The 27,008-nt window shown below is 45.6% G+C and overlaps 1 protein-coding gene across 1 annotated transcript in view; it reads left to right on the top strand.

Annotated features, from left to right (window-relative positions):
* glis2b (GLIS family zinc finger 2b) overlaps positions 1-27,008 on the top strand; it is a 47,984-nt gene that overhangs the window by 1,213 nt on the left and 19,763 nt on the right.

Genomic DNA, 27,008 nt, shown 5'->3' with positions numbered 1-27,008 from the left:
TCTCTCTCTCTCTCTTCTCTCCTCTCTCTCTCTCTCTCTCGCTCTCTCTCTCTCTCTCTCTCTCTCCTTCTCTCTCTCTCTCCTTCTCTCTCTCCTTCTCTCTCTCTCTCTCTCTCTCTCTCTCTCTCTCCTCTCTCTCTCTGTCTCTCTCTCTCTGTCTCTCCCAAAGTATTTGGGAAGAGGAGCACAGTGAGAGAGGCGGCACAGGCTGTACTTGCTACTCAGCAGAGGGAGAGCTTTCCCTCCCTCATCCAGGCCCCTGCCATTTAATCCATAACCCCTCACTGAACTGTGAGCACCGCTGCCGTCGCTCCAGGTGCTCTGTCACATCCATAGCTCGCAGCTTTGTTTATCCAATCAGCTGATGAGTGCCTGGGAGATCGGGTCACCCAGAGGTCAGCCATAATATCTATCTGACAGAGTGGTTAAGAGGGAGGCAGAGAGGCAACATCTATCACCATCAGCACACAGGTTATTTAGGCAATGACTATCTCTCTCTCTCTCTCTCTCTCTCTCTCTCTCTCTCTCTCTCTCTCTCTCTCTCTCTCTCTCTCTCTCTCTCTCTCTCTCTCTCTCTCTCTCTCTCTCTCTCTCTCTCTCTCTCTCTCTCTCTCTCTCTCTCTCTCACACACACACACAACTCACTCAGTCACTGCACTGGATGTCAGTTTCATTATACAGCCAGATGTCCCTCAGGGTCCAGCTGTGCATCCCTGTAGTGGCATTCCATGCTCTCACACTTTCAGGATGTGTGTGTGTGTGTGTGTCGGCAGTCTGTTGTTCTGTACATATTCTCCTCCTGACTGCATGCTTGGCCAGATGTGGATACTTTACTTGGACAGCTGTGGGGGGAAAGCAACAGTTTGTGCAACACAACTCTGGTACATTCCTGGTCGGGACCACAGGTTTGAGACTAGCCCCCCCACCGGTGTGCAGGCTTCATCTGCTCCGGTAATTAGTGTATAACTGGCCCAACAATAAAGGCTTTATAACGCATGCCTATCTGAAATAGAGATGTGAAGTCGCTTTGGGCTTTTTGGGGGGTTTGCAAAATGTCCCTTTAAGGATAATGGGTGGGACCCCCCTGCAATTGGCTCGTATCATCTGACCCTGCTTTTCACCGCAGCTGTGACATCATACCCCTGAGGTCCCATCTGAGGGAAAGACAGCTGCATTGTGGGAGGGAAAAGGTGGCCCCTAATGGCATATCCCTACGTCAGAGAGAGCAATCACGAGGCGTGTGGTGGAGGGGTATTGGGTGCCCGCAGAGCACTTACGTTCTAGGACCCAAGCTAATGAAAGCGTGCCACATCTAAACTCAGGAGAGGTGTATTCAATAGACTCCTATTTAGACAGGGCGAGAGGATGATACCACAATGACAAATCCAAGAGGGCCGAGGCCCGTGAAAACTCCTTCACACATGATCGTCAGCTCATGGCTGCTCTGCTCAAATATCCTTGAGCGAGAAGAAGTAACTCGGGAGGACGACTCGTGAACAGCGGCTCTCTGTGGATTGAACAGATACACACACACACACCACAGTGGAAAGGAATCCCATCCTGAGCATGACATAAGAGCAAAATGGCCGCCGTGTGAATATGGTCAATGGGGTTTCAAGTGGCACAGAGGCGACGCTGGGAGAAGCAGTGTGAGTGTTTGAATTAATATCACGGTGGGGTTCCATAGCTGTCGGGGATTACGGTCGAGCTGAAAGTCAACCAGCGGGCGGGGGGGGGGGGGGGGGGGTTGAGGATTACAGCGGCCTGTGAATGGGGCAGCGGACACACACACACACAGACACACACACACACACACACCAGCATTTATCTTCATGCGAATAAGAGCCACTTAATTGTAGGCCATAGATCCACCTGACAGTGGTGTCCTTTTTCCCCCCTCTGGTTAGACATATGATAAAGATGAGAACTTGATAGCAGTTCTCTCCATTCCAGTGCACTGTTCAGTGATTCATTTGGGCTTCTGCATTTGAGAAACATGACCACTGTTGTGATATGGTCGGTGCCACATCGTGGCGCCTTGACCTTTTGGCTGAATCCAGTTGTAAATGCCAGAGAGGAGATGCAGGTCTTCCCAACTTCCCAACTGCAGTCTTGCATCTAATGATATTGCTTTTTCACTGCTGATAAACTCTCAGTATCGGTCGATACCGAGTACTGATCCGATCCATTAATTTGACTGATCAGTATAGACTAGATCGACTTTGGGTCATTCAAATTATGAAAATGTTTTCACCATTAGAGAGATCTAACATGACCTATGTGTCAAAAATGCAGCGAATCAAGTTGCTTTGCTTTGCTTTGGTTTGTGACATGTTTCTTGGTATCATGGAATCAGACTTTAGTATTGAGGAAATTCTCCAATATTGTTATTCTGGTATCAGACCGATATCTGACCAATACCAGTGTGATCGGTGCTTGCATCTCTGTACTTGCATCCATTCAATGGAGTGGGTTGGAAATGGGATTGAGGGTATAAGATGCTGTCCCTGATGGGGGGGGGTATGTACTTTCTTCAAAGTTGCTGTTATTATTAATTAATTAATTAATTATGTCCTTTTCACATGCTATCATTAGGCTTCATTACTGTAATTGTTATGCTATTGAGAGACAAAGGCAAAATCAGACTTCACATTTTCTCCTCTTCATTGACATTTAATTGGCTACAAAATGTGCACCCCCTTAACACCCCCTTCACCCCCCCCCCCCCCCTTCACCCCCCCCCCCCCTCACTCCTCGCCATACCTTGCCTTGTACTGAAACGACGCATGAACAATGTACAGCTTTCCAGATGCGTCATTATTTATACGTAACGCTAACGTTATTATGAGTGGCGCGTGCCTTGTAATGAAACAGATACATTGTCGCAAGCTATCTACAGCCTAGGAGAGCTATCTACCACCACAGACTGACCAGCAAAACAATTTTATTAGGTAGATTATTTTGAGCTTGTAATAATCTTTTTTCTTTTATTCCATATTTCCTGTTCATTTGACTTTTCAATCGAGTTTCGCAAAAGCTGCGTCTGTCTTATAATGGCAAGGTGCCTTTATTGTCTTTAACTGGATTGTCAGGGATGTTTTCAAATCCTGTTAAAATGACCTTTGTGTGTGTGTGTGTGTGTGTCTGTCTATCTTTCTCTCTTGCCTTCGTGTTGTCAGTATGTCTTGTGAGTGATATTTCATGTTCAAGTTTGTTTATTATTTGTCACAAATAAAATACACATACTTTACAGTGAAATGCCTTGTTCTGTATGAGCCCCTGAGGATGTGCTTCATACAGTAAAAAAAAAAGTAAGTAAAAGAGGAATACACTATACAATACAGTACACTATACAATATACAATGCAATATACAATCTAAAGTATGATTTCATCAGCTACAATATGCTACAACACTAATAGGCTCTCCTCTCATTCAGACGACTCCACCACCTGTTGTGCAGGGAACAATCAAAGCTGTCTAAGCTTCAGCTCTACCAGCTGCACTATAGTTTGTGTGCGGAGCCACTTGGGAATTCTTCTCACTGTACAGCATCCTGACTAGACGCTTGATGTGTTTAAAACCGTATACACGTGTAAATCATAAAGTATTGATAGGCCGGGTAGCTGCTGCTGCTGCTGGCACCAACATGTCTGACTGGTCTGTCTCCCTCCTGTCTCCTCCCCTGCCTCTGACATCCTGAAGACAGGCCCTCTCAATGAGGAGTCCAGTAGAATATTACAGAGCATTCCGGGAAGTGTAGCTTATGTAATACTTGAACCACCTGAGCCTCATTAATAGCTCAGATTGACGTAACAACATTCACAGTCATTCTGTGTGATGATATAACAATCACCGTCCAGACCAGTATGTATTTTTCCAGCAACTTGGTCTTGTCGTTAATGGTTGCCATGTGTGGCAGAGTGGAGGTAGAGGTGACACATGCATAGTTTGGAGTGCTGCAGCGTGACATGTCTGTGTGTGGTGCGGTGATGGGGGCGGCCAGAGTCCTGGAGTCATCCGGAGAGAGAGGAGACTAGTGGCTGACACAGAGCCCTGGACCCATCCGGAGAGAGAGGAGACTAGTGGCTGACACAGAGCCCTGGACCCATCAGGAGAGAGAGGAGACTAGTGGCTGACAGAGAGCCCTGGACCCATCAGGAGAGAGAGGAGACTAGTGGCTGACACAGAGCCCTGGACCCATCAGGAGAGAGAGGAGACTAGTGGCTGACACAGAGCCCTGGACCCATCCAGAGAGAGAGGAGACTAGTGGCCAGGGCACGAAATAAACTTTTTGACTCACCGGCCAGTGGCGGGTAGATGGGAAGAATCTACCCGCCAAGCATATTTCTTACCTGCCAACCTTTTTTTGATTAAAGGAAAATATATATTTTATATAATTTTTTTTTTAATAAAATATATATTATATAATCATACTTGTAGTTGTATTATCTGCGAGACATCGCCACCACGCAATAAGTCAAAATGCTCGCTATCTGCAAACAGCTCCACTGTCTGTGTGTATACTTGAGTAGCCTCCAGCTCCAGCAAGGATTCTTCGGCGCTGCAGCTAGACCCTATATTCAGCTAGACCCTACATTCAGCATGCAAGGATTCTCCGGCGCTGCAGCTGGCCCTATTGGTATAATGTTACGGTTCTTTGGTCAAATCACATTCAACATGCCCTCAGCTAGAATACGCATTGAATCAATGTTATAAGACATTGATATCAGGAGCTATCTGTAGCTACTGCTAGCCCGCTAGATAACGTTAAGACAATTTAGTTTACTGGGACATATTAGATCTAACGTGAGCTAGCTAACGTGAGCTAGCTAACGAGGGAACGGAGGTATTATGCACTCGAGTCGACTATTGCTGGAGCATTTGTTGATATCAGCAGCTATCAGTAGCTAGCCAGCTAGATACCGTTAGACAATGCCTCGTCATGTATTAAACTAAAAGTGAATAGTTGACTGGGTCATTGTTTAAACAGTAACGGTAGCTCATGGAGGTCCGCTCTAGACTAGAGCAGACTGCCTCTGTGTTGATACGAGCAGAAGCCAATAGTATCCCGCTGCAAGGCTGGGCGGATATGACTCGTTGCCACGTTTTTTTTTCAAAATAAGAGTATCATACGAACCGAATGTTGCTAACTGCCGGAGCCATCGATATTATGACTGGAGCTGCGCTTGGGGCGGAAATGAGACCCGCACAGATTTTCAAAATAAGAGTATCGTTATGAACTTGATTGATTGATTACACACCACACGGCGGGCAGACCTCTCAGTGGGAGGCGCCAAACGTAAAAACTGAGCGCCAATGGCGGGTGGCGGGCTCTAAATTCGCCCCCTGCTAGTGGCTGACACAGAGCCCTGGACCCATCCAGAGAGAGGAGCCTAGTGGCTGACACAGTCCTGGACCCATCCGGAGAGAGAGGAGCCTAGTGGCTGACACAGTCCCAAGACTCATGAGTCACTCTAACATGCACGGGGAGACCGGTGCAATCCGGCTCGCTCCTTGGCCAGGCCGGGGCCCACACACTCAGGCCATGCATTTTTCTACAGTTAAACTATAACCACTAATCACCATGCTGCCTCACCATTTCCTCCTGGAACAGACCATTCTTAGGGCCCCTGGGGTGGCTTCAAATCCCCCCCCCCCACCTTGAGGGGTATAATATGGTCTAACCCTCTGACCAGGTCACCTGCGCTGGACATCCCAGATGAGAGTGGGTCTCTCAGCTCTTGGGCCAGAATCTGCCATGGGGTCAGTTCCTGTGGTGTGAGGCTGCAGGCACACTTTTCCAAAGCAAACAGACAACTCAGTACTTTACTCCACTCCAGGTTCCCAACATGCTTCACTGCAAAAAAACAAAAACGTCTCAACAAGCTATTTCATCTTGTACTGAGGCTTAAAACCTTAACAATAAAGGAAGGAATCTCTGTGCGTCTGTCTGCGATTGTGCGTGCCTGTGTTTCGTATATCTCGAACACCGTTCATCCGATCGATTTCCTGCACTGTGCGTGTATCAGGACCCAGGAGAGCGCAGTGTTTAATTTGGTGCCATTTGGCCACATACAACAAACTTTACATTTCGACCTGTAACCTTTGAACCGTAACTCTCAGGAACTAAATTTGGTAAACTTTTTTGGATGTTTGATATTCCATACAGTATAGAATAGCTGGCCCTCAAATGTTGCTCAAATGCCGTGGGCAGGGCTTATATTACAAAGAAATTCAAATCTCCTGAACGCTTTGTGCTATTGCAACCACATTTGGTGGACATATGTAGATCTGATGTCTGAGTGTCCTTGGGGAACTTGGCTAATGGGTGGTGCTGTAGTAGCATCATACGTTTAAATAGCCATAACGCTCCTGTCTCTCCTTCCCATATTTCGAGAACTGTGTTCATCCGATCAACTTCATACTGACGGCCCAAGTGAGTACAGTGTGGAATGAGTAGTTGATCGGATGCATGGTTATGGACAATGCTGCAAGCAGCACTTCTGGGGGCCCAGTAGTTGTCCCATTCCGAAAGGGCATGCATTACACGCAGGCACGCGCTCCGGACGGCACATTCTGAAGACAACGCTGTACTGGTTTTTCCTAAAGCGACTCACAAACATCTACCAATGGGGGTGAGATCATTTCACTTGCTATCTTGAAATTAAGGCAGATCAGCACTCCCACTTGTTTTAAAATGAGGCTGGTTGTTTTGAGGAACTCCTTCAAGCAGAACTGGATAGAATAGGATTGAAACTCGAAATTATCTCACATAAATTATTTTGCAGAGGAGGTTCAACGCAGCTGGTGGGAAGGTTAGAATACAGGCCTATGTGGGGGTCTCACTCTCTGTCTCTCTCTCTCCCTCTCCCTCACCCATGCTCATTCTCTTCAACATGCTCTCTGCACAGTGTTTCTTAGTGTGAGAGAATTTCAGCGTGCAGAGCCCTTCAGACAATACACAGACCATGTCTGGGGCAGGGCACACTTGGCGAGGGGAAAAAGCTAGAATGGGAGCACAGGAATAAAGCCCCCAAAAAATTAAGAAAAACAACAATGTAAAGGGAGGGAGTCATCATCATAGCGATGGAAGCTTGAAGGGAAGAGGAGCGCTTGTTTTCACAAAGTCCATTTTGGGTTCGCTTTCTAGGTCACACTTAATATTTAACTCCCAGATGATAGTGAATGTAGAGCTAGCCGGAGCCACTGAGATGTCTGGAGGAGGTTTGCTCTGGGAGCTGGGAGCCAGTACAGTAATATGCTTGCTAGCAGCTCTGCAGTTAAAGTGGAGTCACAGCTGGTTTGTATTATTATTTACTTGGCCAACACCCTGAATTCTCCAGTAGACCCACAATAGCTCTGCCACAGTACAATATGACTGAGGTGTGTATGTACCACGTGTGTGTTTGTTTGAAGAGAGAGGCAAGGGGGGGGGGGGGGGGGGGGACAAACTGGAGACTGGTTTGAGAAAGGGTGAGGAGTAACATGCAGGATGGAGGGAAAGGGAGGGAGTGGTTTTTTCTTATTTTTTTTAGACAGGGTTGAGGGAGAGAGGGGTGAGGCATTGCTGAGACAGAAATTAGGCTCTCAAGTCTGGGCCTGGGCCTGGCTCTCTGTCTGGGCATATCCAGTCCTGTTAGCTAGCTTCCAGACTCTGCCCTTGCACCCCCTCCCTCGCCTCTCCCCTCTATCCCACCCTGGCTCCCTGAGACTCCACCCCCCCCCCCCCCCCCCCCTGGCTTTCCTCTCCCACTTTCCATGAGTCTCTAGCTTTATAACTAGCCCTTACATTATATAAGACATGCTTCATCTTATACATGTAGAGAGAGAGAGAGAGCTTGGCATGTAACTGTTTACCCTCTCCATAGAGTCACAGAGATGTTGCCAGCACTAATTTAACTCATATGTACTGTAGCTGCTCTGTGTTTACGAGAGGGACTTACATAATTCGGGAACGTCTCATGTCTTTGAGGTTGGATTTAATGAAATAAGGGCCTTATTATGGTCCTATATATGTCTTTATGGAATAACATTTAGCTTCTCAGTATCAAAAGGTTGGGCTCGTTGACTCATAATGGCTGTCTGGAATATTGACCAGGCCAGATCTTAACACAGCCTGTCTCTCTCGTACTGAGGCTGATTGCTTCTAAGTATCCTTGCTGCTTGTTTGCCCCAGTCTCTGTAAGTGGGGCTGTCAGTCAGAGCGTTCTTGCCTATTCCGTAATTGATCTTAAATGCCTATATTGATTTCAGGGCACAGAAGTGTGTGAATTGCTCTATTCTGTTCATCAATAACACCTTTATTAAACCATACTGTTAAATACATTTTGCTGGGCGTCTGGGTAGTGTAGAGGTCTAAGTACTCGTCTACCACCACAGAGAGACCCAGGTTCAATTCCCAGCAGCGTTACCTCTGGCTTGCTTCTAACGTTCCTACAAACACAATTGGCGTTATTCGCAGGTGGGAAGCCGGGGGGGAAGGGGGGGGGGGGTTGGGGTGGTCCTGGTCATTGCAATAGTGATTCCTACTGGTCGGTCGGGGTCTGATCTGCGGGAGAGAGCGTGAACCTCCGTTATGCTCTCCCAGTGAAACTCTTAGCTGTCAGGTGAAAAGAAGCGGCTGGCGACTCAGAGGAGACATGTGGTAGTTTACACTCTCCCCAGGCCGACAGAGGAGGCATGTGTTAGTCTACACTCTCCCCAGGCTGGCAGTAGGGTAGAACGACCAGGGAGGGAATTGGCATAACGACAAAATTGGGGGGATGGTAGAAAATGGAGAAAACATTTATAATTATTACTCACATTTTGTAAGGTCACACTTGAGCTGCGATCGGACATGAGTTTAGTGCTACACAATCAACGTCATAATGTCCATCTCTATCTCTTACCATCACCCACTTTCTCTCTCTTTCTCTTACCATCACTCCTTTTCTATTCTCTATCTATTACCATCTCTCTTTCTCTCTATCTATTACCATCTATCTTTCTCTATCTATTACCATCTCTCTCTTTCTCTCTCTATCTCTTACCATCATTCTCTTTCTCTATCTATTATAAATGGTAAATGGCTGCATTATCCAAAGCGCTTTACAATTTGTTCCTCACATTTCACTCACACATTTACAGAGAGTAGAGGCAACCATGCAAGGTGCCAACCTGCTCATTAGAAGCAATTAGGGGTTAAGTGTCTTGCTCAAGGACACTTCAACACGCTGCCCGGGAGGAGCGGGAATCGAACCGGGAACCTCCGGGATTACCAGATGACTGCTCTACCTCCAGAGCCACTGTCGCCCCCGATATTACCATATCTAACTCTCTCTCTCTCTCTCTCTCTCTCTCTCTCTCTCTCTCTCTCTCTCTCTCTCTCTAACTCTATCATTCTCTCTTTCTCTAACTCTAACACACTCCCTCTAAGTCTCTTTCATTCTCTAGCTCTCTCTAACACACACTCTCGCTCTCTTTAACTCTCTCACTGATGGAAACATCAGAAGATGAAAGCGTCTTGGCTTTAGGGAGGAGTCAGTCGCTCAGCTGAGCGAAGACACAAACACTCAGCGAAAGAGAGAGAGAGAGAGAGAGAGATAAAGGGAGGGAAAAAGACCTGTCATGTTGACCTTGTCTAGCTGCCAGGCTTGGTGGGAGGAGAGGAGAGGAGGGGGGGGGGAGGGGGGGTATTGCTCAGTGAAAACAGGCGCCCCATGTGAGGGGAGAGAGAACACAGCAGCAGTTAAGCTGCACAGTCACAGAATGAAAAGAGAACGCACACTGTATGTGTGTGTGTGTTTAGGGGGTGGGCAGAGGGGTACAGTTGGGGGTGCAGGGAGGGGAGACACTACTCAACCATGTTTAAAGATGCAGCGGCTCCCTGGTGCTCTGGTACTGTGTTCCACTGTTCCAGGCTCTGTTGCCCCACACCCACCGCCCAAACACACACACACACACACGCACACACACGCACACTCATCACGTCAGCTCGACTACTAATTGCTCTCTGCTGTTTTGCGTTTCTCCCTCTTCCTGTTTTCTTCCCCTTTCAATATGCTTTGGTTTTGGGAGCTGAGTTCTAGCCCTGTTGGCCCCCCCGCCTACACACACACACACACACACACACACACACACACACACACACACACACACACACACACACACACACGCACACACACACACACACACACACACACACACACACACACACACACACACACACACACACAGGCACTCCCCTGGCCAGAGCTGCAGCTACACATCTGGCGCTGTGGCCCCCTTCTTCGCTCTCTCTCTCTAATGCAGCGTGGCTGCACAGGTGTCCCCCCAGCCCTCCCCAGGGACTGGGCGTGGCTGCACGGGTGTCCCCCCAGCCCTCCCCAGGGACTGGGCGTGGCTGCACGGGAATTCTTGTTCTAAAAGTGTCTGGACGTGGAAACGCTACGCCACCCCCTGACGTGTCCCCCTGCAGGACCCAGTGACACTGCACATGCACACACCAAGAACCCCCCCCCCTATGCGCTCCGCGTTGCATAAAGCGGGCCAGCCAGATCATATTACCGAGGGTATTGTATAAGAAGGAGTTCACTAGGCACTTTGAGCTCATTGGGTTGCAGATGAATAGAAGTGGCTGCTGGGGTCTGTGTGCCTAAAGGCCAACGGGCGTTTGTTTCTCATGTGTGTGGTGCCATAATATCCCAGGCTAGGAAATGACTTGCGAGACAGGCCGCGCCCCTCCCAGCACTGGAGCACCCGCTCTGCACTGGACTGACCTCCACAACACACAGGCCTGCCTGCTGCGTGTGCGTGTGTGTGAGTGGGTATACACTGTGCATGTATATTTGTATGTACTATGATGCATGCACAAGTTTGTTTGTGCATGTGCATTTGTATGTTCATAACAAAATAGCATACCGGGTCTCAATCTAAAATTTTACAGTGATACCGATCCATCCATTACTCCTCTTAAACATTATAGACAAAAGTAACCAATATAAGTAACATAGTAATATACAAAATCTTTCGCCATTAGAGTCAAAAAAGAAACTAGTCTCTTTGCTTTGATTTCTGACATGTTGCACATGAGTCTTGGTATTGGATTTTTCATTCTGGGTCAAATATCTGATGCCGATCCCTGATTTGAGGCTAGTATCAGCCCAATGAGTAGGGACATATACATTTAAATGTCGGAAAGTCCAATATGACAGGCACCAAGGTTCCAATGGCAAATTTGTTCTGTGAATGTACAGCCAATGGGTGAGGAGATACATTTGTTTGAATATTGAACATTTGGCCCGACGGTAGCACTTGGCGAAAAGGTCATGGGGTCACCAAAATCAATGGGGTTCTTCCTCTAGGGGTCATGAATATACACAGCAAATTTGAAGAAAAAAGACGTGAGAGTTAAAACTGTTATCGTGTTCAAACCTAGGATCTGTGGTGGTGGCGGCGGACACATCAGTGGTCGGGGTGAAGGAGCCATTATATTCCCAACACTGTCATTCCGGGGATATAATCATGATATCCCACAGCATCCCTCTTCTCCATAACACCGTAAAACTGTTGACAATAACCCCCGCCGCCCCCCAACCATCCCAAGTTGTCATTGGGAGGCTAAACCGCATCGCCCTGCCGGAGCCTGGGGTCATTCCTTATCACGCTCCAGTTTCCATAATAGTTAGTCACCCCTATTAATCCTGCCCTCAGCCTGCTGTTAACTGTGCGGGAGAGAAGGAGAGGAGTGCTCTGGACCCTCTCCCATCCCCTCCTACCCAGTGGCTTAGAGCTGGCGCTGGGTCTTCACCACGGAGGGAACATAACAGAAACGTGTGTCCTGTAGGGTTTGAACCACAGACGCCTCACAGACGCCTCAGAGAGTCGCCTTTTAGAAGGAGCCGAAAAGCCTGTGGAGATTATTCTCATATACTGTGATATTTTTATCTGCTGGTTCAGTGGCCTGTCCATCAAAGATAGGAACAGCCTACAGTATATTGTGAAAGTGTGCTCCAAAATAATTGGAGTAAAACAGAGAGACCTATGTTCTCTCTGGACGGACCAGGTGGTCAAGAAGGGGACGAGCATCACAAATCAACCCCTCCATGCTCTGTCTCAGCGGTTTTCACTGTTGCCTTCTGGCCGCCGTTATGACGTCCCACCAAGTAGGACCAACCGCTACGCCAAATCTTTTGTCCCCTCGGCTATCAGACTTTTAAACACAGACAGTAGTCATTTTAAGTAGCCTTTTGCACTTGGTTGTCTGTTTTTACTTTTACTTTTATTGCTGGATTGTATCACATGGAGTGTTTCTCTTTTTATTGCCGTGCTGTCGTTGAGATGTTTTGTTGTTTGTTTGTCTTTGTTGCTTGTAAGCTGCAAATATGAATTGCCCCACGCGGGACCAATAAAGTTGTCTGAATCTGAATCTGAATCTGAATCTGAATAGAGCTTCAGGCTGCCCCACACACACCTGCATTACGCGTTCTGGGCTGGAGAACCTTCTCACTTGAGGCTTAAACACTCACCTGGGTTTGTAGAAACACCCTTGTGTGTGTGTGTGTGTGTGTGTGTGTGTGTGTGTGTGTGTGTGTGTGTGTGTGTGTGTGTGTGTGTGTGTGTGTGTGTGTGTGTGTGTGTGTGTGTGTGTGTGTGTGTGTGTGTGTGTGTGTGTGTGTGTGTGTGTGTGTGTGTGTGTGTGTGTGTGTGTGTGTGTGTGTGTGTGTGTGTGTGTGTGTGTGTGTGTGTGTGTGTGTGTGTGTGTGTGTGTGTGTGTGTGTGTGTGTGTGTGTGTGTGTGTGTGTGTGTGTGTGTGTGTGTGTGTGTGTGTGTGTGTGTGTGTGTGTGTGTGTGTGTGTGTGTGTTGTGTGTGTGTGTGTTCAGCCTGGTATTTTAAAGGGTTAGGCAGGTGCCAGTCCTCTGCATTCCTAAGCTGACCTTGTGTTCATTTGTGCTGCGCTGCCTCCAGGGGAGGTCTGTCTCTACAGAGCCAAGAGAGTGAGTGTGTCAAGGGATCCCTATAGACATAACCATTAAGAGAACCATAATCTCCCTTTCCAGGTCAGTTTAGGTCCATTGACTTGGGATAAAACCTTTTTTTGTGTGTGCATGTATTCAGCCTCCATAGTAAAAGGGAGCTTAGTGTACCTTTGCACATCCATTATACACACAATACTCACACGCTTCATCTGTTTCGGCCCCAGGAAGGAAATATGGGGGAAAGGAGGGGGGGGGGGGGGGGTGTTCCTCTGGAAGAGCATGGACCCCCAGAGAGTATGTTAACATGCCGGCTTTGACATATTTATGCCTCGACAAATATTAGTCGTATTTTCTTGGTGCCGGGCTCAGCCGTTATGTTGAATATGTTGAAGAATCTCAGTCAGGCAGATAACAGTGTTGCAGTGGGAGTAGCAGGATGTCACTTCCGAAACACCACTGGCACCCAGTGAGTTCGTCCGACCCGCCAAACAGCTGGTTAGCGTGGGCTAACTCGCTGGAGGGGGTTGGGGTAGGGGGGGTCATTGTTGCATCAACTCCTAACCTCCCCTCCTGTCATTCTGTGACCCGAGCCAAGTTGGGCCTGTTTTTCAAGGTTACGTTTCTCTAACACAGCCTCATAGAAACCTTTAAATAGAGTGAAAATAAGTGTGCCAGGAGTTTCTCCCTTCCTGAATTTTATGAAAAAACATGTCAATCGAAAAACATGTTTACCCCAAGTGGGGAAAACTGGCAAACAAATGCGGTAACAGGCTGTAAAATAGCTGTTCACTTTTATCGTGGGACTTTTTTCTCTATCACCCACGAGCTCTGACAGCTTAAAAACTTTCCTGCTGCCCCCCACCCCACCACCCCTCCCTTCCTCCTTGCCGCTGTTTCTTCTTCTCTTTTTCTCCCCTCCTCCTCCTCATCTCCCCCTGCTTTCCTGCTGAGCGCGTCGTGGTGCGGTGACGCCCCGGCTTGGCTGGTGAGCTGAGTCCCACTCCGCAGACCCTGTGATTGTTGCACGCAGGAGTCGGAGGATTGCATCACCGCCTGGTGGGAGGAAGAGAGGCCATAGGAATGGACCAACAGAGAGAGCGAGAGAGATAGAGAGAGAGAGAGAGAGAGAGAGAGAGAGAGAGAGAGAGAGAGAGAGAGAGAGAGAGAGAGAGAGAGAGAGAGAGAGAGAGAGAGAGAGAGAGGTGGATACGATGAGGAAGACAGTAATTGGGAGAGTATAGGGATATATACAGAGGGGAGGCACAGAGCAAGAGGAGACAGAACAGGAGAAGGGGGGAGCGGGGTATTTCAAGGAGGGCTTGAGACGAGGTTACTAGGGAGTAAGTTAATGGAGAGGAAAAAGTGAGAAGGGGGTGAGGGAGGAAAGAGAGAGAGGTGGAGCAAAGAGGTTCAACGCAGTTGGTGGGAGGTTCGAATACAGGCCTAGGTGGAGGTCTCACTCTGTCTGTCTCTCTCTGTGTCTCTCTGTCTCTCTCTCTGTGTCTATATCTCTCTCTGTCTTTCTCTGTCTCTCTCTCTGTGTCTATATCTCTCTCTGTCTTTCTCTGTCTCTCTCTCTTTCTGTCTGTGTCTCTCTGTCTTTCTCTCTGTGTCTCTATCTCTGTCTTTCTCTCTGTCTCTCTTTCTGCCTTTCTCTCTCTGTGTCTATCTCTCTCTGTCTCTCTGTTTCTCACGGTTTCTTTTTCTGTCTCTGTCTTTCTCTCTCTGTCTCTCTCTCTGTGTCTCTGTCACTTTGTCTTTTTCTCTATATCCCTATCTCTCTCTGTCTCTCTGTCCCTCTCTCTCCGTCTTTCTCTGTCTTTTTCTCTCTCTCCCTATCTGTCTCTCCCTCTCTCTCTCTCTCTCTCTCTCTCCCTCTCTCTCTCCCTCTCTCTCTCCCTCTCTCTCTCTATCTGTCTCTCTCTCTCTCTCTCTCTCTCTCTCTCTCTCGTCTGTGTTGTGAAATGTCCCGGGTTATTGTCAGATGACTCCCCACTCTTCAAAGCCCACACTACCGTTGTGTGAAGTGCCTTAAGCGTTAATGTTGAGTGGGTTTACCGCTCATGCTCAATGAATCATCCACTCCAGGGGGCCGGGGGGGCAAATTCATTTTAGATAATAATCTGAGTTAAAGGGGCACTTCACTGTAAACGATGCTGATTACACACATATCATAATAATCACACACATATCCAAAAACTATAAACAGTTTTGCAGACATTCATTTAGTTGGACAGTTATTGAGAGTTAATGTGTTTGAATATGTATTCCAGTGATGTCATCAGAAGACTTTGAATCATTGTGTTGTGTTTATTACAGCTCAATGGAAAGATGTAGATGAAAAAATAGCAATAACTCAAGAAAGCAATTTTTCTATTTTTTCAACTACATCATTTCATTGAGCTGTAATTAACACAAGGATTCAATGCCTTCTGATGACATCACCGGAAGACACATTCAAACTCATTAACTCTCAAACCAAATACATTTGTGCAAATATTTTTACACTTTTGGAATATGGGTGTGATTATGTGCTTAATGGATGAGCATTGTTTTTCATACCATAATTGCTTTTGTGAATGGGAGAAAAATATTCCCATAGATTCAAAACACATGCTTGTGCACGTGTGCTCTCCACAGACATGCACTACACACACACACACACACACACACACACACACACACACACACACACACACACACACACACACGTATACACACACACGTCAGATATCAGCTATTAATGAGGGAGCGTAATAAATGACTCTGGCTTGGAGGAAATGTCCTAGCCTTATGCCAATGTGCTGTAACACCCCCCCCCCCCCCCCACACACACACACCTCACCTCATCCTCCCCTTCTCATGTTGTGTTCTAGCAAAAATTATTCAAATGATAGATAGTGCACAGAACATGATAGGTAATGATGTATTCACCATAAGACATGCTCTATTTTCTTGACGCCGTCATGAATGGCGCCATGGGGTGCAGTCCAAGAGCAGGCCTCAAGATATCTTACACACTCAATATTAACTTACAACTGCATCCTTCAGATCATGTCAGATTATGCGGGCAAAATGAAGTCATTATTAAGATGCCTGCTGAATCTAATGGGGTGACCTGATTTGACACTGTTACTTTATAATCTACCCACCCTTCATCCTACCCATCAGACCATCCATCCTTCATCCCTCACATCAGACCATCCATCCCTCCACCCGCCCAAGAGTCAAGTCAGGCCGACATGGCGTGCTATAATCCAGGCTTTGGCTGGCTGTGTGGCTCATAGACGCACAGTGTGAAATCCCAGTCAGTTGGCTGTTTATAGATCAGTGGGCGCTTAATCTCGCTATACGCCTCCAACAAGGATACTAGGTTAAATGCTGTTCTGGAGTCAGGTCTGAGGGGATGCTATTGTTGCATGTAGTCCGACTCTGGCTAGTAGATTCTAGGGCGGAGAGGAGAGAGTGAACTGTTAGATATCCCATTGTGCAAGTATTCTCTTTGTTCTCTTCCTAATGTGGAATTCTTCATGGTCTGCCATCAATGTTCCTTCTTTGAACCCAACAGCAAAATAACATCAATTCTTTCTCTTCATGTTTTCTCTTCATGTTGCTTCTTCATGCTGTGATCTGTGATCTGTCTGTCGAAGCGATGCTTGCTTCACTTTAGTAGAACATTTACAAATTTCAGCACGCTCACCACCTTGTCATGACACAGCTTATTCTTGACCAGAGAATTTCTTAATCAACTATTTGTCCAAGAATATGGCAGACTAATCTAATTGGTTATTGAATTCAGGGAAATTGCTTTTCCCACATTTTTGTCCTGGGAAAATTATGTCTTTGTATCCAGAGTTCATTAAAAACTAATATAATGCCAGACTTATCTTGACTAAAAACAACTTGAATGCGAGAGAATTGGTCTACTTATCGTACACACTATAACAGATAGGTCTACTTATCGTACACACTATAACAGATAGGTCTACTTATCGTACACACTATAACAGATAGGTCTACTTATCTTACACACTATAACAGATAGGTCTACTTATCTTACACACTATAACAGATAGGTCTACTTATCGTACACACTATAACAGATAGGTCTACTTATCTTACACACTATAACAGATAGGTCTACTTATCTTACACACTATAACAGATAGGTCTACTTATCGTACACACTATAACAGATAGGTCTACTTATCGTACACACTATAACAGATAGGTCTACTTATCGTACACACTATAACAGATAGGTCTACTTATCTTACACACTATAACAGATAGGTCTACTTATCGTACACACTATAACAGATAGGTCTACTTATCGTACACACTATAACAGATAGGTCTACTTATCGTACACACTATAACAGATAGGTCTACTTATCGTACACACTATAACAGATAGGTCTACTTATCGTACACACTATAACAGATAGGTCTACTTATCGTACACACTATAACAGATAGGTCTACTTATCGTACACACTATAACAGATAGGTCTACTTATCTTACACACTATAACAGATAGGTCTACTTATCTTACACACTATAACAGATAGGTCTACTTATCGTACACACTATAACAGATAGGTCTACTTATCTTACACACTATAACAGATAGGTCTACTTATCGTACACACTATAACAGATAGGTCTACTTATCGTACACACTATAACAGATAGGTCTACTTATCGTACACACTATAACAGATAGGTCTACTTATCGTACACACTATAACAGATAGGTCTACTTATCGTACACACTATAACAGATAGGTCTACTTATCGTACACACTATAACAGATAGGTCTACTTATCGTACACACTATAACAGATAGGTCTACTTATCTTACACACTATAACAGATAGGTCTACTTATCGTACACACTATAACAGATAGGTCTACTTATCTTACACACTATAACAGATAGGTCTACTTATCTTACACACTATAACAGATAGGTCTACTTATCTTACACACTATAACAGATAGGTCTACTTATCGTACACACTATAACAGATAGGTCTACTTATCGTACACACTATAACAGATAGGTCTACTTATCGTACACACTATAACAGATAGGTCTACTTATCTTACACACTATAACAGATAGGTCTACTTATCGTACACACTATAACAGATAGGTCTACTTATCGTACACACTATAACAGATAGGTCTACTTATCGTACACACTATAACAGATAGGTCTACTTATCGTACACACTATAACAGATAGGTCTACTTATCTTACACACTATAACAGATAGGTCTACTTATCTTACACACTATAACAGATAGGTCTACTTATCGTACACACTATAACAGATAGGTATACTCATTGTACAGACTATAACAGATAGGTATTAGGGATATATTCAAATATTCGTTAAATCATAAAAAACGAATAGGTTAGATAAAATAAAAAAAATTTGATCAGTTGCAAATTGCTTTCGTGTTGCCTGTGGATTCTGTTTGCACACGGCCCTGTGGATTCTGTTTGCACACGGCCCTGTGGTTGCATGCCCTTATAAGGAGCTGGCGGGGTGTTTATGTGCAAATTCAGGTGTACGAGAATGCGCGTTCAATTTAAGAAACAGTGGCATTCCTCATTCGGGGGAGTGTAGCTGAGAACACTTTGGCTGTTTAAGAACACCTTTTCACGTGTTCATGAATCCAGTGGGGATCTTTCTTAGGTTTATTATTATTTTTTTATCTACTTTTTCTCCCCATTTTTCTATTTTTCTCCCGTCCCCAATTTCGCATTGTCGAATTCTACCCTCCCCTGTCTCGAACGTTGTTAGGCCATGCCTCCCACAAGCCGGCTGCAATGTGGACGAAGCCTTGCATCACGTGTCCCCTCCGGTACTCGAGGAAGCAGCCGTCGCATCTTTTCACCTGCACAGCGCGATCTCTCAGCAGCGAGGGTCTGCCTGGGAGGGACACGCCGCCCTCGTCGCTTCCTGATTCTACTGCGCAGGCGCACCAACCGACCTGTAGGAGTCGCTGTCCACAACGTCCAATCCCCACCCACCAGCTTCCCACCCCCTAATACTGCCAATTGTATTAGTATGAACGACCAGCCAAGCTGGTAGCAACACAGAAGCGCCTTACAACCTATGCCTTACATTCACCCATTCATTCACACCGACGGCGGAGGCAACCATGCAAGGTGCCAACCTGCTCATCGGGAGCAGTTAGGGGTTAAGTGTCTTGCTCAAGGACACTTCGACACACTGCCAGGAACCGGAATCGAACCAGGAACCTTTAGATTACCAGACGACCGCTCTACCTCCTGATCCACTGTCACTGAAGGAAGCAACAGATGTGATCAGAGGATCAAGAAAAGAGAGCAGGGCTTGAGATCCATTAAAAGCATTGTCTCACACCCCAATCACAACAATCTTCTCTGCCATTTTCTCAAACAAACGGGAACTCATCACGGGACCAATTATGCCATACATCATTGCGCAGCAAACAACCAGTTGTCCAGTGCGGTTGCCGCTCTTCCTCATAATCGAACTGTGTGTGAACTTGACAGGATTAAACATTCAAATTAAGTGTGACAAACTAATTTAGTGGCAGCACATTTTAGGCCTAAGACTGTAATGACAAGACGACCTGAAGGGGCCCAATAGACGGTGTCACCTTGTCAACACAAACATTCTAAATGGACCCACGTTTACTTCCTGTTGCAGTGTTTGCCTAATACCAAAAGCTACCAGGAAATACACAGGGGCTGTCCCCTAGCAACACAATTCTGCTGAAACATCTATATTGTGAACAGTCAACTGTCGCTTAATTTCATTTAGAAAACAACAAAAGGAAGACTTTTTTCCTATCAGTTGTGACCCAGATGTTGTTTTCTCCTATTATCTCTTATCTTCTAATTGCTTCCCATTTGCAATAAATGATAATGAGATTCAAGAGGAAACAAATGCGTGTCCCCTCACTACCCTGGCACTGGCTATGCATCTCAGCCAGGCCTAGTGCTGGAGGTTGACTGCTCATGCACCCATATCGAGGTATGTGTGTTAAAAAATGTAAATGTTTTACCAGAGTGAAATATTGCTTTGAGCACCTCCTCCTCCTTTCTTAGGTAGCAGCACCCTCCTTTAACGACAAACCGCAAGTCAGACCCGCCCTCCTCATTCTCTCTCTCTCTCTCTCTCTCTCTCTCTCTCTCTCTCTCTCTCTCTCTCTCTCCCTCCTACCACCTTCCCTCGCTCCCTGCCCTCTGCCTGGAATATTCCTCAGTGTCTGAATGTTCTGGCTGGGGGCCATCGGTAGCTCACTGAGTGGCTTCCTGTTGCACTCTCTCCCTCCCTATTCCATTACTATCCCTCCCTCCCTCCTCCCTCCCTCCCTCCCTCCCTCCCTCCCTCCCTCCCTCCCACTTCTTCCCTCCCCTTCTTGGGTCATCTTATATCCCTCCCTTCCTCTCTCACTATAACTGTGTGTCTCTTTATTTTGGTCTCTTTCTCTCTCTCAGTATCTATGATACCCCATCCATTCTCTACTCTTTTGTCATCCGTTCTCTTCTCTTTTGTCATCCGTTCCCCACTGTTTTCTCCGAACCCTGAAGCAGAGTAGATGTCCGTCTCGCCCATATCCCTCCTGTGTCGATGAACTGTCTATGGAAATGCTAAACCTATGTCTCTCTTTTCACTCTAAATCCCTTTTTTTTTTTTTTTCATTGCCCTCTTTTCCCCCTCTTTTTCCATCCCCCCTAGTGGCTCCACACATACTGTTATTAATCAATGTAACATAACATAATGTAATAGTTATTACACCACGCATACTGTTATTAATCAATGTAACATAATGTAATAGTTATTACACCACGCATACTGTTATTAATCAATGTACATAATGTAATAGTTTATTACACCACACATACTGTTATTACTCAATGTAACGTAACATAATGTAACAGTTATTACACCACACATACTGTTATTACTCAATGTAACGTAACATAATGTAACAGTTATTACACCACACATACTGTTATTACTCAATGTAATGTAACTTCATGTAATAGTTATTACACCACACATACTGTTATTACTCCATGTAACGTAACATAATGTAATAGTTATTACACCACACATACTGTTATTACTCAATGTAACGTAACATAATGTAATAGTTATTACACCACACATACTGTTATTACTCAATGTAACGTAATGTAATAGTTATTACACCACGCATACTGTTATTACTCAATGTAACGTAACATAATGTAATAGTTATTACACCACGCATACTGTTATTACTCAATGTAACGTAACATAATGTAATAGTTATTACACCACACATACTGTTATTACTCAATGTAACGTAACATAATGTAATAGTTATTTACACCATGCATACTGTTATTACTCAATGTAACGTAACATAATGTAATAGTTATTACACCATGCATACTGTTATTACTCAATGTAATGTAACATAATGTAACAGTTATTACACCACACATACTGTTATTAATCAATGTAACGTAACATAATGTAATAGTTATTACACCACACATACTGTTATTACTCAATATAACATAATGTAATAGTTATTACACCACACATACTGTTATTACTCAATGTAACATAACGTAATAGTTATTACACCACACATACTGTTATTACTCAATGGTAACAACATAAATGTAATAGTTATTACACCACGCATACTGTTATTACTCAATGTAACAATGTAATAGTTATTACACCACACATACTGTTATTACTCAATGTAACATAATGTAATAGTTATTACACCACACATACTGTTATTACTCAATATAACGTAACATAATGTAATAGTTATTACACCACGCATACTGTTATTACTCAATATAACATAATGTAATAGTTATTACACCACGCATACGGTTATTATTCAATGTAACATAACTTCATGTAATAATTATCACACCACGCATAATGTTATTACATAATGTAACCTAATGTAATAATTATCACACCATACATACTGTTATTATTACATAATGTAACATAACATCATGTAATAATTAGGACACCATACTACATATATATACACATATTAAAACAACATTCCTTGTGTAGATTTTAGTGACGGGGGACGAGGCATTGGTTGATAGTCTGACAAAACACGAGGAAAATGAAATAGGTGTCACAAAGGACAAGGTTCAATTCCATCTGTTTGTGACCTTCAAGGGATGCCATACGTGGAGGAGGAGGGGTGGGGGCGGGGGGGGCTGCTGTGATGAATACAGGGACAGAAGAAACAAGGGATGCATACGTGGAGGAGGAGGGGTGGGGGCGGGGGGGCTGCTGTGATGAATACAGGGACAGAAGAAACAAGGGAGGAGTAGGTGCAAGAAGATGACAGAGGAAGAAGAGAACAATATGAGAGAGAGTGAACAGGGGATTGAGAGAGAGAGGGAGAGAGAGGACCAGAGGAGAAGAAGGAGGAGGAGTGGAAACTGAGGTTTCCTGTCTGAGGAGGCGGTTGGCTGAGGAGGACGGAGGGAGGAAAAAATCTCTCAACTCAGTGTGTGTCTGTCTGTGTGTGTGTGTGTGTGTGTGTGTGTGTGTGTGTGTGTGTGTGTGTTTGTGTGTGTGTGTGTGTGTGTGTGTGTGTGTGTGTGTGTGTGTGTATTGAGTGATCCAATGAGGGGAGGAGGATTCTCTGGGTCTGTGGTAAGGGTGTGTATCATATCAGGGGAGGAGGGATCACTCGCAACTCTTACCCCAACAAACGTCAGTGAAGAAAGGAGGGAGAAAGAAAAGAGAGAGAGCGAGAAAGGGAGGAAGGGGAAGAGCATTTGGCAGGGAAAACGTGAAACCGTCATGAGGCCATTTCTCGCAAATTGATGCCTATAAACCTGGGAGTGAGGTTCCACCTGTGAATTTCCCCCATTGCAGCCACCCATTGAAGTTCAAAGTAGTATTTGTAGTAGTATACTAATTGAAGTATTACAGCCAAACCATATTGTGTAGGTTCATACATTTTGACAGAGGTATATATTATAAAATTATTATACTGTTACAACCAATAAAGGTAAATGTTTTAACTTAATCTTTGAGAAAATGTGTTTTATATTGTAATCTTTACCGTTTCCATGGTGACTACTACAGTACCCAAAAGCAGTGATAAGCCTTGCCAATCTTCCACCAATCACAAGAGCACAACTGCTCTGATGTTGGTATCCCTTTACATTCTTGTTGGTTATCGTTAGGGATGCACCGATCCGATATTGGTATCGGCCCGCCAATATCAGTAAAATAGCTTGATCGGGTATTGGTAAAAAAATATATATATCGGATTTTCTTTTTTAAATCTTTGTTTAATTTTTTTTTTTAATAACGGACACTTCGACATGCTGCCCGGGAGAAGCGGGAATCGAAACGGGAACCTCCGGATTACCAGACGACTGCTCTACCTCCTGAGCCACTGTCGCCCCATCACTTAAAACACAAATGTGTTTCCAAGGACTCATTATAATGTCACTCCAAGTGGAAATGTGTTTGAGTGTGTATTTGAACCCTTTCACTACCACACTACCAAAGGGTTAACCCTTTCACTGTGACAATACAGAAGGTTAACCTTTTCACTGTGACAATACAGAAGGTTAACCCTTTCACTGCCACAACGACAAAGGGTTAACCCTTTCACAACCACACTACAGAAGGTTAACCCTTTCACTACCACACTACAGACTTCTGTAGTGTGGTAGTGAAAGCGTTAAAAGCTCTCCGTACAAATCGGCGTGTATTTAGCTTGAAGAACGAGTCCCACGGAGGACGGGCCACACACAGCGGAAAGAACTGTCATGCTGCTGTTGCTCCAACGAGAACAATATCTGTTGTTACGTTATGCAACCCAACCGGATCCCTTCTGTCGGCCACATCAAGAGAGTCTAGTCAGGGGGCCAAGCTAAATCAATGCATGCTCACTCAGGCTATTCCACCTTGAGCTATCTTTCAGCTGTCTAGAAACCTCTTAAAATGTCAAAGGTCAGAGTTCAACACCACACCCCTACTAGATCCTTTCACCTTTGACCCTGTACGTCCCACCTGGTGGATGGAAAATGGAGAAACCAGCGGGTCTGGACATGGGGCCCCTACTGTCCCCCCCACACAGCCTGAAGGTTCATCAGCCAATATGGGTCAAACCCAGGTAGTTTCACTCGGGGTCATCACAAATAGTTGGGGCGCAGGAGCCACTGTTGATGACAGCTCTATGGGAGCAGACCAGAGAGACAGGGTTGGTGTGTTTATGTGTTGCAGTGTGGGAGCTGGCCTTGGACTAAAGTCTACAGAATCCATCAACTGGGTCTCTCTCTCTCTCTCTCTTTCTCTCTCTCTCTCTCTCTCTCTCTCTCTCTCTCTCTCTCTCCTCTCTCTCTCTCTCTCTCTCTCTCTCTCTCTCTCTCTCTCAATCTCTCTCCTCTCTCTCTCTCTCTCTCTCTCTCTCTCTCTCTCTCTCTCTCTCTCTCTCTCTCTCTTTCTGTCAGTCTTGGTCTCTCTCTTTGAACAGAGGAGCCCCCAGGGAGAAGTTGCCTTGCCTCCTACACACCACCTCCCAGGGTCACAGGTAGGAGGCAGATTCAGTTACAGCCAGCCTCAGAGGGGGTCACAAGCACACGCAGATGCACTGACACACACACACACACACACACACACACACACACACACACACACACACACACACACACACACACACACACACACACACACACACACACACACACACTCATACATACATACGTGCATACAAACATACTCATACATACAAACAAACATAAATGCACACAATATTACACAAAAACAACATTTCCCAATATTACATATAATCAGTTATTGTTACTTGCAGTTGCAGTCTCAGGCTCTGCAAATGATTTGCGGATCTATATACCATCTGACTAGACTGACACACAATCCCCCAGTAGAGATCTCATTTGATCAGATTAGACTGAACGTCAGTGGGTCAGAGGCAGGTTAGGGTTCAGTACTGATCCATGTGAGTCTAGCCTGGAACCACAGAGGTGTTGAAACACATAGCCTCCTTCTGACCTAAACACCTCCCCCCAAAAATGCACCCCTCCAAACGCACCCTTCACCTTCAACCCACCATCACCCTAACCCACACCCACACATCCTCACCTCATCAAAGGGGACAGGCGGTTCAGAGGCCTGGCTGATAGATGAGGGGTACAGTGGGGGGGACTCGTGTTGGAAGGGGTTATGTGGGGGTGGGGGGTGTTTTAAAGAGGACACACACACACAGAGACATCTCATTCAGCTCTCTTCTTCTTCCTCCTCTTCCTCCTCCTTTCATCCACCTCACCCTCATACCCTCGCTGTGGCCCCCTCGCTCATCCCTCCTCTCTGGTTCAGCCTCTACAGCCTGTGTTTACTCTGCTGGGGAGAGGGAGGGAGGGAAGGAGTGCAGGAGGGAGTGAGAGAAGGGGGGATGAGAGGAGAGAAGAGGAGAGAGAGGGGGCTCCGGAGAGAGGGACAATGCCGCCTTTGAAAGTGGCTACCGACCCCACGGCCGAGCGAGGAAGTCTGCATGGGGGCTGGACAACACCCCCTCCCCAAACTTCACAGCCACCCGCCACTGCGCTCCACACACACACACACACACACACACACACACACACACACACACACACACACACACACACAGAGCACACACACACACAGAGCACACACACACACACACACACACACACACACATACACACACACACACACACACACACACACACACACACACATACACAGAGCACACAGAGCACACACACACACACACATACATACACATACACAGAGCACACACACACACACACACACACACACAGAGCACACACACACTCACACAGAGCACACACACACACACACAGAGCTCACACACAGACAGATCACACGCATGTACAGGCATAACCATGCTCTGTCTTTCTCCCTCCCTTTCTTTCTTTCTTTCTTTCTTTCTTTCTTTCTTTCTTTCTTTCTTTCTTTTCTTTCTTTCTTTCTTTCTTTCTTTCTTTCTTTCTTTCTTTCTTCCTTCTTTCTTTCTTTTCTTTCTTTCTTTCTTCTTTCTTTCTTTCTTTCTTTCTTTCTTTCTTTCTTTCTTTCTTTCTTTCTTTCTTTCTTTCTTTCTTTCTTTCTTTCTTTCTTTCTTTCTTTCTTTCTCTCTATATATACAGTGAGATTGAGAGAGAGAGAGATAGATATATATATATATACAGTATATACATACATACATACATATATATATTTATCTCTCGATCTCACACACACACATGCAGCACATACTCACTCTTCCATCCCACACACACAACACAACCCTGTGCGGTCAGTGGGTGAAAGGGGATCTAGTTCAGGTCCTGCTGCCCGAGTCCAAGATCCACACACAGACTCACTTCCCAGCCGGCTCCTTCCTCCAGAGCCCCGGCAGCACCGGCAGGGTAGTCTGAGGTGACTCCGAGCCGTCATTCATCTCTATATACAGGCTGAGTCACATGCAGCCTCACTCAACCCCTTTGGGTTTGGGGTGAAATAGGGGAGAGATGTTTTATGACCTGTTGAGTTGTTTGGCCGTGGTACCCGCTGGGCCGTGGTACCCGCGCTGGGCCGTGGTACCCGCGCTGGGCCGCGGTACCCGCGCTGGGCCGTGGTACCCGCGCTGGGCCGTGGTACCCGTTTAGATTTCAGTTACTGCTCCGGGGTCGGTACCAAAGGTGCTATCTGTGCTGCCATGTGATACTGCAGTGCAGACCATTGATTGGTCAATGGAAATCGTGACAAAAAAGTTATCTCATTGCATTATGGGTGACTTGTTTGTCTCCGTTTTTCAAAAAAAGGAAAACGTGGCTGCTAGCTTGTAAAACGTTCTCTTTTTCCACCTCAATGGTTCACTAAAATATGTTTCTGACAACATTTTAGGGGGCGAGAAATAGGATATGCAAATGCTGGATCTTAATTCATATTTGATGTGCAACGCCTAGTTTGATCTGATTAAGCGGACTTGGCAACATAC

Source organism: Notolepis coatsorum, assembly GCF_963971535.1.
Source record: "Notolepis coatsorum genome assembly, chromosome: 14".
Lineage (NCBI taxonomy): Eukaryota > Metazoa > Chordata > Actinopteri > Aulopiformes > Paralepididae > Notolepis > Notolepis coatsorum.
This window is presented reverse-complemented; position numbering and strand designations above follow the sequence as displayed.